The 16748-nt window shown below is 45.1% G+C and overlaps 1 protein-coding gene across 6 annotated transcripts in view; it reads left to right on the top strand.

Moving 5' to 3' along the window:
- The window catches only part of stat5a (signal transducer and activator of transcription 5a), a 59032-nt gene that overhangs the window by 267 nt on the left and 42017 nt on the right, over window positions 1–16748 (top strand). The gene's annotated exons all lie outside the window — the stretch shown is intronic.

Genomic DNA, 16748 nt, shown 5'->3' on the forward strand with positions numbered 1-16748 from the left:
CATGCGCTTTGTAAACAAACTGCTCTCCAGTCGGTGTTTTCTGCTGCCCTCTCAAACCCGATCCAACTGTGTTTCTCATGACGGGCTGTGTTTTATAAAACGTGTTCAATGCGGGCGGCAGCAGCAACAACAACACGTTGCAATTGTCTTCTTATTCATTTGTGTTAGATCCGTTATATAATTTTCGGGCTCTGTACATAACGCAACAGGCTGTAAATCGACCTTTTCGGCTTTGCCTGTCAAGGCGAGAGAACCTACTGCGCATGTGCACGTACATTATCATACACATCATTGCAGCGTGCGTGCATGAGGCAAAGTCTCACCATTATCAGAAGAAATAGCGCCATAAAAGAAGATAACCGGGGCGGGAAGAGAAGCGTTTTGTAGGACCAACCTGCAGTTTACCGCTATTCGTTGTTTTGTGCGCTTGCAATATATAGGTGAAAGCCTGACCGTTTTTTTAAATATTATTTGTTGTTATTGTTACGCTTGCACGTTGTGGCACTTTAAGAGAACGCATAGTAACAGGTAAACTTGACATTCAATAGACCGCCATGTCAATTACTTTCTATTACTGTCCGTCACAGAAATTAGCAACAGTCTATATACTCAAATGTATTGTTGCTGAAAGATGAAATGGATATTTATTTATATTTTTCGGATTGAAAGATTTGAACGGGGTGACCTTGTTTTGTAAAAGGTCAATACAAATGTTAATGTCATGGCCAAATAAAACCCCCTTCTCTCTCGAATCAAGACCTTAATGCCTGCTTCCTCGCAAACTGCCGTTAAATGTCACCAGGGCATTTGATGTTTCTCCCCCCGCATCGGAGATTGTTCCCTTATCCCCTCCCCCCCAGACTCACACACACACACACACACACACACACACACACACACACACACACACACACACACACACACACACACACACACACACACACACACACACACACACACACACACACACACACACACAGTTCAAGTATGACTTGGGAATGGGTTTGCTTCTGTGTTCAGAGCCAAAGGAGACACTTGTTGTTTATTTGTGTTTTGTTACAGTGTCTGAATCGATTTGCACACACAGACGGACAATCAGACAGAGAGGCAGACAAACAGGAGAGAGAGACAGACACACAGATTGACTGGCAGACAGACACACAGATGCAGACAGAACGGTGAGAGAAAGATAGACGGAGGGACAAGCGAGACCCAGAGGCAGTCAGAGAGGTTTAGGTGGCATGGATTTAGCTGTGAGGGTTGTTTATTTAGGACCTAAAGACAGTAAAATGAGCCCCCCCCCCTAAATTGACTAAAGTGAGTCTTCATCCGCCTGAATTAGCCCACAGCAGGTCCAGGGTTCGGGCAGCTCCTCTGGTTTTGTGGCACGTAATAATGGGTCTGGGCCTGGGCAATGCTACCAGCCAAACAATATAAATCAGCTACTATCAAATTATATATGAATACTTATTTCTTTATGTAGGAAACCCCTTATTTATTATTTCAAAACAAGCAAACCAAAATAGTGACCCGTGTGTATCTCTGAATACTGTCAACCCTTCACTGGTCCGCGCATTTGGTTTGTGTGTGTGTGTGGTTATGTGTGTGTGTGTGTGTGTGTGTGTTTGTGCGTGCAGGTGTGTTTGCGCACTTCTGTCCTCACTTGGTACAAATTGCTGGTGCCGACAAGATGGCGCCGCTTGCGTGTCCGTGAAAGCACGGATGTTTGAGGCTGGCACAGGAACACTGTGTGCTAGCCAGCCAGGGATTGGCTTGCTCGGACTCTCCTGACTTCTGACATTAGGTCAATCTACCTGGGAGAGAGAGACAGAGAGATAGAGAGACAGAGAGACACAGAGGGAGAGAGAGGGAGGGTGACCGAGAGTCAGAGAGAGACAGAGAAACAGACTCTGTGTCTCTCTGTCTCTGTTAAACAGAGAGACAGAGAGACAGAGAGGGAGAGATAGAGAGGGGGAGAGAGAAGGGGGAGGGAATCAGTAGACGTGGACAAGCTAGAGTGAAATCAACAACAACAACATATGTAACAACACACGCACACACACACACACACACACACACAGATAGAGAATTCAGGAGGACTGATAGGGCGTGCGTGTGTGTGTGTGTGTGTGTGTGTGTGTGTGTGTGTGTGTGTGTGTGTGTGTGTGTGTGTGTGTGTGTGTGTGTGTGTGTGTGTGTGTGTGTGTGTGTGTGTGTGTGTGTGTGTGTGTGTGTGTGGCGCGTGTTGGCCAATTTGTTTGTGTGTTTGTTTGCATGGAGGGATGAAATGGGGAGGTGATTTCTTGTAAAAGGACACACCCTTTACAAGTCCCCTAACGTGTGTGTGTGTGCGCGTTTGCGCGTGTGTGCACTTGGCGTGCATGTTAAGTGGGGGAGGGGCGTGAGAATTGTGTTGAACCAGGCAGTGAATTAAATCTTGCTCCTGTGTCAGCAGCACTGTGTCACAAAGTTGTCGTGGTGATAGCGAAAAACACAAATGGTTCTGATCTGACTCGCGGAGACGCCTGAGGGGAAGAGATCTGAGACGCCTAGCCATGTGAAAGAGTGTCATTCAGGTGTAAAGAGTGAACTCTGTCATGATATGTGCGTGTCTGTGTGTGTGTGTGTGTGTGTGTGTGTGTGTGGGGGGGGGGGGGGGGTGTTTGTGTGTGTCAGAGGAGCACAGATGTATCCCTCCGTCTCGTAAAGCGACATATGTTTGAATGTGGGCCATATGAGAGAATTAACGGAAACAGGAAGATAGAGGTGTATTGAGGTGTGGTGACGTTGTGGTGTGTGTGTGTGTGTGTGTGTGTGTGTGTGTGTGTGTGTGTGTGTGTGTGTGTGTGTGTGTGTGTGTGTGTGTGTGTGTGTGTGTGTGTGTGTGTGTGTGTGTGTGTGTGTGTGTGTGTGTGTGTGTGTGTGTGTGTGCACCCATGTATGGATGTATTTTTTAGTGTGCGCGTGTGGAGGGATGAAACGGGGAGGTCATTTCTAGTAAGGGACAAACATTTTTATTCTAAAGGAAACTGGAAGGAAGCATGTGGTCCTACACACACAAAAACTGACATACATACACACACACACGCGCACACGCACACGCACACGCCCACACATGTCGCTGCTCCCCTTCCCTTTCAGTTAGGCTAATGCTAATCCGCATGCCACATGGCCATGAGCTCAGTCTGGACATGACCAGAGCGGTCCATCTGTCAAACGTTGAACTTCTCTGACATCACCAGTGCACTGTAGTCAAAGGATCATCAGCACACTTCTCTTCTGCTCTCCTTGCTTTATGTTCTTTCGTCTTTATTATCGTCTGTCTGTGTCTGTCTGTCTGCCTGTCCGTCTCTCTGGAGTGGGCATTCTGTTGAGTGAGTGAGGGGGGGGGGAAGACAGGACAGGGCCATGCAATCTCAACAGTGAGACACATGATAAGCGCTGGTGGTGTTTTATCTGGGCACTGGTGGTGACACAAGCAAATAATAAGCTGATGCGCTGAAAGGGAAGCTCTCCTTTGGCCATTTTAAGAGGGCTATAGATATACAATGACAATATGACACACATACCGTCTGAGTGTTTGTATCATTTCAGGCTAACGCAGGGCCGGTTCTAGGCTGTAGGCCTGACATGATAAGCTCAACAGAAGGCCCACTCAACAGAATGCCCTCTCCAGAGAGACAGACAGGCAGGCAGACAGACACAGACAGACAATAATAAAGACGAAAGAATATAAAGCAAGGACAGAAGAAGAGAAGTGTGCTGATTAGGGGGGGGGCAGATAGAAATAATAGGTGGGCACTGGGCAGAGAAACCTGTGATGCTCGCGCAAATTTTTTATGCCCTTGCAAGATCTCCGTGCCTGCTTTTCGGCACATTTACTGTAATGTAAGCTTTTAGACACATCACTGCTGTATGGGGGGGGTTTATGGCGACACATTAGTGCCATAATTCACTAATGTGATAAAAGATGCATTCGGGCGTATTATATTATTCCACACGCGTAGATATTAACTGCGAGCGCGCAAATGATCTCAGCGCGCGCAAAACAGCCTCTCGCACGCGCAAATTACCTCAGCGCGTGCAAAACCTCTCGCGAAAGATGTTTTTACGCTCTCGCTCGAATTTAATTTTGGCACTATGGGGGAGGGAACCAAGGCAGGGCGGGCTTTCCTATGATTGGCCGTTTCTGAAGCACGATATTTGATTGACAGCCCTCCTCAGCCCTCCTCTCATTCAATTCTGAATTGTACAGTAAATGGCTGAAACGATTGTTACTTATTGTAACTCTAGATTCTATGAGTATAGGCGCAGCCTTTTAAGGCTATCGCTATTGGGTTATCCCTAGGCTAAAAAATTGTAATCCCCGACCACCAACAGCGTGGGCCTCAATTACGTCCGCGTGCGGCGTGCCTCAACGATGTCCGCGTTTCGCAGACATAGTCGGGCGCCGGCTGACGTTCTGCTCCCAATAAAAAGCTTTTCTTCAGCTATTTAAAGGACAATGAGGCCGACACTTAAAAGGCTGCGCCTATACTCATAGAATCTGGAGTTACAATACGTAACTATCGTTTCAGCCATTTACTGTACAATTCAGAATTGAATGAGAGGAGGGCTGAGGAGGGCTGTCAATCAAATATCGCGCTTCAGAAACGGCCAATCATAGGAAAGCCCGCCCTGCCTTGGTTCCCTCCCCCATAGTGCCAAAATTAAATTCGAGCGAGAGCGTAAAAACATCTTTCGCGAGAGGTTTTGCGCACGCTGAGGTAATTTGCGCGCGCGAGAGGCTGTTTTGCGCGCTCGCAGTTAATATCTACGCGTGTGGAATAATATAATACGCCCGAATGCATCTTTTATCACATTAGTGAATTATGGCACTAATGTGTCGCCATAGGGGTTTACCGCGATAGCACTGCGACCAGCAGCTTTCCACATCACTGTCCGTCCACACCAGAAGCGAATTGAGCGACCAAATCGCCGGAAGTCATTCACTTTCTATGGGCAAGAGCGACCAAAGCGACCAAAGCGACCAACGCTACCAGCGGCCAAAGTTGAGCGACCAGAGCGTCAAAAAGAAGTTGAAAACTTTTTAACTTTATGCAAATGACTATTCTTCGCTTCAGCGACCAAACACTGACAGCCAATCGGAATGTAGACGCTCTTCGCTTGCGTGGATCCCAGGGAACATCGGCAGGCACTTTGGTTCCTACCTACCTTTATTCACTCACTGAACAAAATGTCGGCTGAAGTATTAATCGCGGCTGTAACTGGGCACCCGGTGTTGTACGAACCCACCCTTTTTCAGTTCAGAGATCGAAACGCCATAGTGGTTTGGATATCAAGTGATGATAAGCGGGAGTATTTATAGGCTACATCTAGAACGTTCGTATTTAAGCGGGAATCATTATAATTTGCTCTACATGCCACCAATCTAACCAACCAATCGCGTGTAGCCTTTAAACAAAACCGTCACATAAACAAACTAATCGACAAGACGAGGGATAAATGACAAGGGATATATCTCTTGTCTTTTATCCCTCTATTCCCCACTATTCACGGAGCCTGAGGTGAATAATTTTTAATTAAATAGTCTAGATAGATAGATAGTCAAGTCTTTATTAATACCAAACGACACAAATCGTCGGGAATCCATTTAGGTGGTTCGTCCCACACAGGACAGTAGCCTACAAGACCACACAGAACAAGTCTGACTGGACATACACACAATACATCACATTAAAACTAGACACGCGTTGATAGATAGATAGACAGAAAGACCTAGATAGATAGATATGTTCCATTATTTGCCTTGCGGAGCCAACCAGTCCTGTGCACGTATGCAAATTAGCCATGTGCGCTAACGTCTATATTGTTTTGAATGCGACGAATGAGTGCAGATCATGATTTGCAGATCCAGATCAGTGAAACATATTTCAACTACTACAGCACGCAGGGTTTTTTGTTCTCGGTTGTAATTAGCCTACATTTTAGGATTTTTATATTGGGGGGAATCACTGTCCTACTTGTTGTCGAAGCACTTTATCGAACAAGCAAAACCGTCTCGGCAATATGGCCAAGGTGTATGGGAGAGTTCAATATTTGATATGGCTGCCTGTAGGGCCTACTAAACGCATACGGCTCCTTTAAATGCGTCTGCATAATTGAATTGTACGTCATGAGCGACTTGAGCGACCAAAGCGAACAGAAAAATTCGCAGCGAAAATTCGCAGCGACCAAAGCGTCTTTGACGCTTTGGTCGCTCCTGGTGTGGACGTACAGTTAGTGTTACAACCATCTGCCACCTGAAAAGCTACATATTTAATTTTCAAATTCTTAGAAAATAATATAGATAAAATATACAGAATAAATTGCATAACAACTTCACAAAGACACCTCAGAACTTGACGAAATGTCACAGTATCTCTTAATTGAAAATCGTGAAATTCTGCTGGGAGAAATACTGATATTAAGGAATTTTCCAGACAAATGTAGTGAAATTGCAAGGCGAAAAAAATGTTATGTAAAAAAAAAAAAGATACAGTAGAATAGGGCTGGGCAATATGGGCCAAAATGGGCCAAAATTCTTGCATGTTTTGTTTCCAAAATGTTCATGAATAACATATAATATACATAATATACAACATAATTTATCTTCTTTTTTTAAATCGCACCTTATATCAACCGGAAAATGCGTATCAGTAGGCAGCCAGAGCTGATAGAAGAGAAAGCTTTGGGACTGGGCAATCTGGATGGAGATCCAGAGCTATATATATACTATACACACTTGGCCTATTTAGATATATAGTGTGTGCATATATATATATATATATATATATATATATATATATATATATATAAAATAAATGATTGTGATGTAAGTGTTTGATTGGCAAATTTTATTTGATGCCTCAAATGGTGACTTAAATAGGCCTATTTCCTTTACAGTCAATGCATTGTGTGTGTGTGTGTGTGTGTGTGTGTGTGTGTGTGTGTGTGTGTGTGTGTGTGTGTGTGTGTGTGTGTGTGTGTGTGTGTGTGTGTGTGTGTGTGTGTGTGTGTGTCTGTGTGTCTGTGTCTGTGTCTGTGTCTGTGTCTGTGTCTGTGTGTGTCTGCGCGTGTCTGCGCGTGTGGCCACGTCCAACATGAAATGCAAAACATTGCTGCTTAAAGTACCGTGTCACCAATCACCATAAGTGACAACAAGCCCAAAGTCGCTTATAAAAAGCGGACCTGGCAACGCTGACCAGTGACCACTATAAGCGGGTGGGTAACTTGGAGGCAGGCTGTCCTGCCCACCCAATTAGAAGCAATGCATGGTAATGGTATATTCTATAATATTAATTAATTGGCTGAATTTTATTTGACATTTTCTTGAACAGTGAACGAACCGGTCCGTCTGATAGTGGGTCTGGACTACCACCTGAAAAATAAAACATAAAAACATTTTCTTAAATTTTGATTGGGTGGGCAGGGCGCACATTTGGGTGGGCTGAGCCCACCCTTGCCCCTGGCTACCGCCTCTCCCGGGCTAACGACTTGTAGTAGCTTGGTAGCGGCAGCCAAGTGCCTTACTAGGCACATTGAACTGTACTTCAAAATAGTGTTGCACGGTATACCGGTTCTAGAAAGGTATCACGATACCCTCACGCAAAAAACGATACGATGCGCAATTTTTTTTGCATTTATACTTCTATAAAAAAAAAAATAATACTTTTATTAAAAAGAAATGAGAAAATATGAAAGAAAAAAAAAATTGAACGAAAGGACTTGCACATACACAAGCAGCATCAACTCTCAGTCATACTCCTTGCACGCAGGGGCTAGTCAGTGGGCTTGCCCCAGGACGTGACCCTCAGCTCGCACACAGCTCAGCAGGCAGTTCACTGAGCGAGTGAGAGTGAGACGCAACGAGATGGCGACAGGTTCGGAAGCGCTTGCCGACAGTCCTCAGCTTGTGGAGAAAAGACGGGAGAAATGAAATATGAGTGTATACAACGGATCAGAATGTGCATGTAAACGCGGCTGTCGATCCGATTCGATTTCTAATCGGAATAGATCTATTCCTATCATGCAATCCGAATGTACTGTTCATATGGCATTAACAAAACAGGTAAGCGTACGTCCGTCTGACTCTCACGCACAACCGTTATGTTGGTCTGGACTTATATGATAGATGTAAGGGATAATGTGGTACAGAACGCAGACAGGGCGAACCGGACCCCGACGGGAAGCGGTGGTGTCTTGCATCACCCTGAAGGGTATTATTTACGATAATGACCGGCGACGTTATATATTATCCCGCTTATTACACGGCTCCTTGCCAAAACGAAACAATATCTTCACATGGTGTGTCTTTTTACAATTACCATTCGTAGTGTTGATCAGCAGAGAAATAGTCTGCCTAAGACGTTGACGTCGCTTAGCAACCGGACACGCTGGGGTTGATGAGTTACCGGACTACTTGCGGTGTAATAAGAAAGACGTGCATCAGGCCAAAAAATCACTTTCGTTGACAGCAGTCTAGTTCGGTGTGCATAAAAGTACCGACGGACAAATTGCAAACTACTGCAGCGGCTGATGCCATCTCTCTAAGTTAAAAAGTAGCCGCACCCACCCCAAACCAATCGGAATAAAATGTTGATTATAGCGGACTACACCACCTCTTCTATTTCGCATGGAATTCTATTCCGATCAGATAATTGTATTCCGATTGAGGCGTATTATATATATTAATGCGCCTCAATCGAATACAATTCTCTGATCTGTAGAATTAATTTATTGACGTAATTTGTTCAGAAAGCAGGAAAGGACCAAGCTGTCAAACATTCGATTGGTCGACATCAGACTTGTTGGAAGGTCAGGCTTCTTTGTTATGAAAAAGTAACACAGGACCAAATGGGGGAAAAACGCACACATATTCTTTATTTGACCAAACCCAAGGCTGTGGAAGCTCTGCAGTGGCCTTTTAAAACAGGGGTAACTAGCAACCAATGGAATTTCAACAATAATATTAAGATGTAGGCCCACAGATTGTGTGTCGCAACATAACAATCACATTACATTAGGCTGTCCTTGGAGGCTGTTTTATTCAACCAACTGTATCGTCTCATTGAACTGTTTGGTCAGTTTAATTAAGATTAGGGTTAAGGTCCTTTTTTTACACCAATTGAATGTGCTGGCACAATCTCGGGCAGCAAAAAAAAGTGAATGTGTATGATCATTATTTTATGATTACTGACGAGACACATGTCTGTACTTATATAAATATATACTGAAGTTAAACCATTACTTTGTGACATCTATGAAACTGGCTCTATCAGCCTCCATCAGGGCCTTGCTTTGTGGCTCATGTTCCAAGCCCTCCAGGCATAGATTGAGAAGCCTTAATTGGATTATGTACGCCTACACTAAACGCTCCACAGTGGCACATCTCCAGCAGAATGCCCGCGGCAAGAGTGCGTCTGTTGAAACCAAACTGACGCTGTGTCACCGACCGACGTTGTGTCTCCAGAATACAGCCGAGCTGCGCCATGGTCGCACGGCGGCTGCCGCCGCGCCGTATTCTGGAGGGTTGGTATGTTTTGTTTCTGTCCACCCGCGGACTATGTGTCCGGGCCCTCAGACAGGTTACAACTCCATTGAAGCGTGTAGAGGAACAAGAACAAATCGATTTCCAAAAATGATTCAATAAACACAGCGCAGAGCGACCGCATGGGTGTTTTTAGATCGCACATTCAAATCAATCACTCAAATCAATGTGTTTCCATGAGCCTGTAGGCCTACTTAAAAAAACGATCTAGCTCATGACTCCATTACCGGTTGACACAGCCGACCCTTTTAAACCCTGCTTTACCAACTGCAATATCACTTGGCAAAACGAAATGGTGCAAACAGTGAAGTCTGTCGTGGTAGTACTCGCAATAATCCCCCGCACACTACAAAGGCGGAGTCTGTGCGGCCTACGCGACGCGTCGCGGACGTGTCCTGTGTAATTCAGCAGTAAAACTATGGGAAAAGTTGATTTCCCCATAGGCCTGAAAGACTGGAATGATTATATATCTTGGTTTTACCTTTGTTCTTCGGCTCAAACATACAATGGCTTCCTTTGAGTATATGAACCGGTAACTGTGTTGCTGATTTGAGATGGACGACCTTGTATCTAAGAGAAGTTCAGGGCCGTTAACACAGCGCACAATAAAAGAGTAACTACAGTGCACAACAGAGAGGAGGAGGAGGGGGCAGGGGGGGGGGGGGGGAATTCTGCTTTTCAATTACGCTAGTTAATTGAAATGCCCCCCCTGCCTATAGACGGGAAACATATGACTAATGCATGCTGTTCCGCACCATGCATCATCCCGAAAGGTCACAGCCTTTTTGCTGATGCCTCAGTGTCTGTGTGGTTTTTCTGTGCCTGTTTCGCCGCTGTACGGTCTGTTTGTTTAGTCAACTCTGCCTGGCCTACCGTTACCAAGCACACGGGGAGAAGTGTGGTCTATTACTCCCATGGCTATTACAGGCTTACAGCAAACCACGACGGACCTTATCTCCGGGTACCTGACGCATACATCATCCACTTTGGTTTTCGGCGCCGGTGCCTTCCTGCATCTGTAATGTGCGTCTGTAACGGGCGGTACATTAGCTGTTGGCCTATGCTCACTGGGGTTTTAGGTGTGTTTTTGTTGTTGTTGTTGAATGATCTGGATTCAGGTCATGAATGCTCTTTTTATCTGGGGAGGAGAAGCAATGTCTGTTGCAGATTAGGATCAGAAGCACCTGATGAAGAACATGGTGATGGTTCTTTTAAGGAGAGCCACTGCTTTTTCATTATGAAATGTAGCCTCGCTCCCTGGCTTAATTTGTTTAATCTGCTGATTTGACATGCTGATTTTGCACGCTGATTGAGTGTGTACCACGGCGGATGACCCAGTAAACCCCACCAACCCCGCTCCCTGCTTTTCATTACATCAATCCTCCCTTTCTCTCGCAGCGTTACAATTATTTGTGGCATGTTAGAATAACAGCTTGGCAACACTAGAATGCATGTTCCTTGCCTGCATTATTTATGAACATTTGTGGAGATCTATTAAAGGTTGTTGATGGTACGTCTTGGATCTGCTTATCTTATGACTCTCTCACACACACACACACACACACACACACACACACACACACACACACACACACACACACACACACACACACACACACACACACCCTTTCATTCTTTATGGTTGTTTATTTACTGCTACTCTACCTGATTTAGTTTGAGCAACATAAAGATAATGTACTGCATACAAAATACGGTTATATCTAAGATAGCCATTCATGCAGTCTAAGGGGCAGTAAGCAACGATAATGTGTGTGTGTTGTTGTTCATGTGTTTTTACCAACAAAGGTTACCACTAGAATAGGCATCGAGCAAACTACGTTTCAAATATGTATTCTGTATCTAAATAAATATTAATGATGCGTTTTCTGATATTTTCTTGAAATCTTCTTATGGTCACATGATGTGAACGAAATAAATCAAAATTCTACCACAATTCAGCGGAAGTCAATCTAGGTCTATACCTAACTTTGTACTCCATCCAACAAGATAGATAAGTAGATGGAGAACTACTGCTACTGTTACACTGTCACGTCAGGTTTACAGCTTTGGCTGTGATGCCTGTGTAATGGCCTGTCCTGTGTTTCGGATAAGGACGTTTGATTCGGTGAAGTCGTGCATCAAGCTGACATAGGAGCCCGCCTCATCTGAGATTATACTAATGATCTTAAACCAGCGAACCACGGTCAAGATTCTGTAATTTAAGAATCTCTTTTTGGGTTTGTCATCTAGGGGGGGGTCACAGAATGATTGATTATTTTTTTGTTTTGTGTCCAATCCTCATTATGGGAAGGGGGTTAGGTATGCATGGCAAGGCTGCAGTGGTGAATGTGGGTACTGGGGGGGGCTGAGGGGTTGGGGGTTGGGTGAGTGGGTGGGCGCTCTGTCTTTCTTCAGTGCTCATCCCCAGCTTATCCAGATTATCCCTGAGCTGGCACGGCATGGCTCAGAATACTATGGCGTACACCACACCACATTATTGTTTCCTTTGTTGTTCATGCTTGGCTTGTGTGTGTGTGGGTGTGCCTCAATCAGAGGGACCTCCAATGAGAACCGCTGATTGTATATCGGTTTAGTTTTTTATTACTACTATTTAGTCTTTAAGTTGCCTCTTGTATCCAAAGGGATTTTGCAGTGATTTTTTTTAATAATAATAATACATTTAATTTAGAGGCGCCTTTCAAGACACCCAAGGTCACCTAATATATATATATACATTTTTTTGTCAGGATGCTACACTACACTGCTGACATTTGGTTTTCAAACCAAGAACCACTCAAACATCCTGACCACTAGAATATACTGCCCCCCAAACTATTTTTCTATTCTGGTGGTAACGGAAATTTGGATAACTAACCATGGATGTGTTTCTCTGTTGTGTTGGCAAAACCCTTTGACGACTCATTGCAGGAGCCATTTCTTTATAATGTTAGGAAATACCCACTGAAGGTCATGCAAATGTAATGCTACGCCTAATCAACTGTGCCTCATCAGATGAATGCACTTACTATGCTCTAAATTATGCTGTAATTGGATTTCCAAATGTTTTTCTCCGGAATATACAACAAGTTCCTTGTTAGAAACGTCCCCTTCGTCATATTTTACTTGGTCTTATGATATTGAATCACCTTTACAACTAGAGGAAGCTCTCAATTGAATTCAGAGATAGAATCCTATTTTCTTCATCTTTAAAGTTTAGGATTTAGTTGCATCTAGCAGTGATGAGGATCCTTGATATATATTTTTTAATTTAATCTGTAAAGCGAAGGGTCATAGCTTACTAAGACGTTTGTGGAATGATCGCGGTGAATATTGCAGGCTCCGTGGAAAAGGACTTGCTCGCTATGTAGATATAGGGTTCATTCAAAGTTAACAAAAACACAACAATTCTTAATTTCATGGGATCATATACTTATATCATCAACAGTTGGTTCTGACTAAGTAATTCGATTGGACAAGAGGCACCCCATGGGTGTTATTAACTGTTTCACTCAACTATACAGGGGTTTCTGATCATCGTTATTTAGCTGCTCACTCATAGGAATCCCACATGCTCCCAAGTGACTGTCATCAGACCTATTTCACTGGTTGCTGAATAAATGGAAAACTACAGAAAATATACATGATACAAAGTAGCTGGCCTGCGGTAATGTTTAGACCTACAAAGCTATGTGTGCAGGTAAATGTTTATGTGTTGCTTGGTAACAGTCCAGTCCCAGTTGAGTTGCGGAACCATTTGTGTTGGCGGAGCCAGATACATTATTAGATGAACAAACAAATCATAATCTGTTTTTGTTAATTACTGTTAACTAATAAATATCGCTTGTAGACCTGTTGTATTCAACGGGGTCTTATGCTGAATATCAGTGTGGCAGTGATTATCTGCATTCGGCCTGCGGCCTCTATCAGTACACAAAGCACTCTGAATGTATTAACATACTTATGAATATCATAGCCCATTTCTGCCAACTCTGTTCCTCCGGATGCCACCTGTTCCTCAGATCTTAACCATTGAATCTGTAGGTTTCGTTTTCAGATGACATCTGAAACGGCTTGTGCTTTCACCATGGCTGCATCTCTGCATGTGATCAAGGTGTGGTGAAACGTGGCCGGATAAGCTAAGCTTTCCAACAGGGGTCTGAGTGGACATGGCGGTGGCGGTGGTTGTTGGGTGGGGGGTTGACCTTTACAGACAGCAGCACTGAACTCTGGTGACACAGCAGCGTGCAGGGAGACCAGAGTAGGATCAACATGGTGGGGATGGGTTCTGGAGGCTGGGTTAGAGATACCGTCCGAGAGAAATTCAGAGTTATATGTACATGTGACTCATTCAAGAGAAGGTCAAGGGTCTGCGCTCTCAAAAGCTGCCTGCCCGGTGTTTACATGGGTGTTGATGTGCTGGGCTGGACGGGGAGAGGAAATGGGAGACGGCCGGGGGGGTGGGGGGTTAGGAGTCTGGGCTGGGTCACGGAGAAGGCCATGTTAAGGAGTTACTTGAGTTCGAGATGAGGGGCGAAGGGATATCACGTATCATGAGCCTGCATTTGAAACCAAAATTCACTGATTATGCATCGAACAGGGGCTAAAAATATCTTTGCCCCTCTTTATTTCCTGATCCTTGATTTCATTATTTTTTTTCATTCACTGAGGTTTGCATTAATCAGTTTCAAATCTGTACAGTTACACATAAAATAGTGCAATTGTGTGCGTGCGTGTTGTCCATGCCACGTCTTTACCCTCACAGCGGTTGGATACAAATGATAGAGAAGGCTAATGGAGTAAGGCCAGCTTGCTCGGAAATGCATTTGTTTTCCTTCTTTTTAAGATTAGATTAGATCTTAAATTAATTGTATTTGTTTGAACGAGGCCTATATTTCTCTTTTTAAAAAAAAATGCCATTGTACGTGACATTTCTTATGATGTATGGTAACTACTTCATATGCAACTTTTACACAAAGCTAAATGCTCCTCGGATAAGTTGTTTCAATGTCTTCCGTCTTCTTAAAAAATGAAAAGCTCAGGCAAACTCTTCTATTGTGATGATCATTGTATTGCCATTTGTGCAGCAGTACAAATCATACTGTCACAGAAGCATAATTCAAGTCTGATTAATTCACACCTAAATATGCCTTGATGATTGTGTCCTATTGCGTATTGCGAACGTGTTGTTCCCGTTTCAAAGTCAGGACCCCATAAAATATAAAGTGCACCACCATCGCGGCCTATAATTCACTATCCTAACATAGCTTTGGTTTTTATTGAAAAATTGTGTGTTGATTGTGTCCGATATAATCAAGATAGTATTCCTGCCTTTGGATGTCCTTGATTTATTGATAAAATGTTGGTATGAAAATTACTCAAAATGATTACAGGAAAGTCGCTGGGTCCCTATTAACTGTTTAAAGCCAACCTATTCGGTGTATTTTGTCGTATTTCTGGGCAATTCTGCATTTTTCCACATAAAACCTAACCAGATCACCCTATAGTGTCGTAATGTTTGTTATTCTCCCTGTATTGTTTGTTAATCTCGTTGCATCAGAATCAGCTGAAATTGTAACCTGTTTTCACCTCGATTCATCAAGAATCAATATCCAAGGTCGGACCCCAAACAATTCTGGGTGCCAGTCCAGCAACGGTGATGTGGTCACGGCGGGAGACTTGTTGACCATCCCTGGCTAATGTTCCGCTGTCAGCCATGACACTAGCAACAGGGACTGGAATACATCCAGCCCTGGCTAGGGGGGGGGGGGGGGGGGTCTGTTTGACACTTGGCTGGTCCTCCGGATATTAGCGCCCTCATTTTCCTCTCCCCTGGAGGTCTCGGCTTCCCACCCTGTTCACCAGCAGCGCCGCCTTACCCCCCGCGGTCGCCTTCAGAAGTCCCCTGTCGGCGTAACCTTCTCCAATTGGTCCAGGGCCCGCATTGACATGCCGCTCACTCGCTGGGCCCGCTGCTGCTGTTGTTGGGACAACATGCCCGTATCCAGGGCCTGGCGAACAATCGGAGGGTTCATCCTGGGTGGTGTGTGTGCCTGACAGTTGTTTGGGTGTCAACATGAATTGTAGGTAAATGTAAAATGAACACGGAAACCTGATATTGCGTGTGGGTGCGATTTTTGTGAAAGGCGCAAAGGATCAAGGTTATGTGATAATGTTAGGTATTGCATTTGTGGTGTCCCGGTGCTCGGTTGAGCCGGTATCCACTGACAAATCTCGCTTGGCCTTCGGGTTTTAGCCATGGCAGGTATTTATTTAACAGTCAACTTAAACGATCAATGAAGAGACGCGGTCTCTAGGGCGCCCCTTTCGGCGGCGGCAGCGCCTCTTGCGGCAGCGGCGACGTCTCTTGCGGCAGCGTCTCTCTTGCGGCAGCAGCGACGTCTCTTGCGGCAGCAGCGACGTCTCTTGCGGCAGCGGCGACGTCTCTGGCGGCGGCGGCGGCGGCGTCCCTTGCGGCGGCGGCGTCTCTTGCGGCGGCGGCGTCTGTACCGGGGAGCCGTAGTGGGACCTACATGTTGCCTGCATTCTCCACCAAGTGTGGTGTCCCGGTGCTCGGTTGAGCCGGTATCCACTGACAAATCTCGCTTGGCCTTCGGGTTTTAGCCATGGCAGGCATTTATTTAACAGTCAACTTAAACGAACAATGAAGGAGACGCCGTCTCTAGGGCCTCCGTGGGCCTCTAGGCTCTCTCCTTGCCACGAGCCCTTCCTTCCTGCACCCGACCCGAGCTGTGCTGTGCTGTGCCTCCTTTTAAAATGGCCCCCGTGCTTTCGGCCAGGTGTCCCCCAATCACCCTGATTGGGGTGCCGAAAGGGCTGCTCTCCATCGCCGGCTGGTGGGTGGGGGTGGTACACCCCGTCCTCCACGGTACCCCGGGCCAGTCCAGGCCGAGGACCACGTGGCGGGATGCCACACATTCCATATGTCGAGTAACGTATTGCCTATTGCGTATTGCGAACGTGTTGTTCCCGTTTCAAAGTCAGGACCCCATAAAATATAAAGTGCACCACCATCGCGGCCTATAATTCACTATCCTAACGTAGCTTTGGTTTTTATTGAAAAATTGTGTGTTGATTGGCACAACAGAAATGCTCTGTTTGGGAGCGGCTGCACTCAGGACACACCGTGTTTGTTGACACT

The sequence above is a fragment of the Gadus macrocephalus genome, chromosome 2 (genome assembly GCF_031168955.1).
Source record: "Gadus macrocephalus chromosome 2, ASM3116895v1".
NCBI lineage: Eukaryota > Metazoa > Chordata > Actinopteri > Gadiformes > Gadidae > Gadus > Gadus macrocephalus.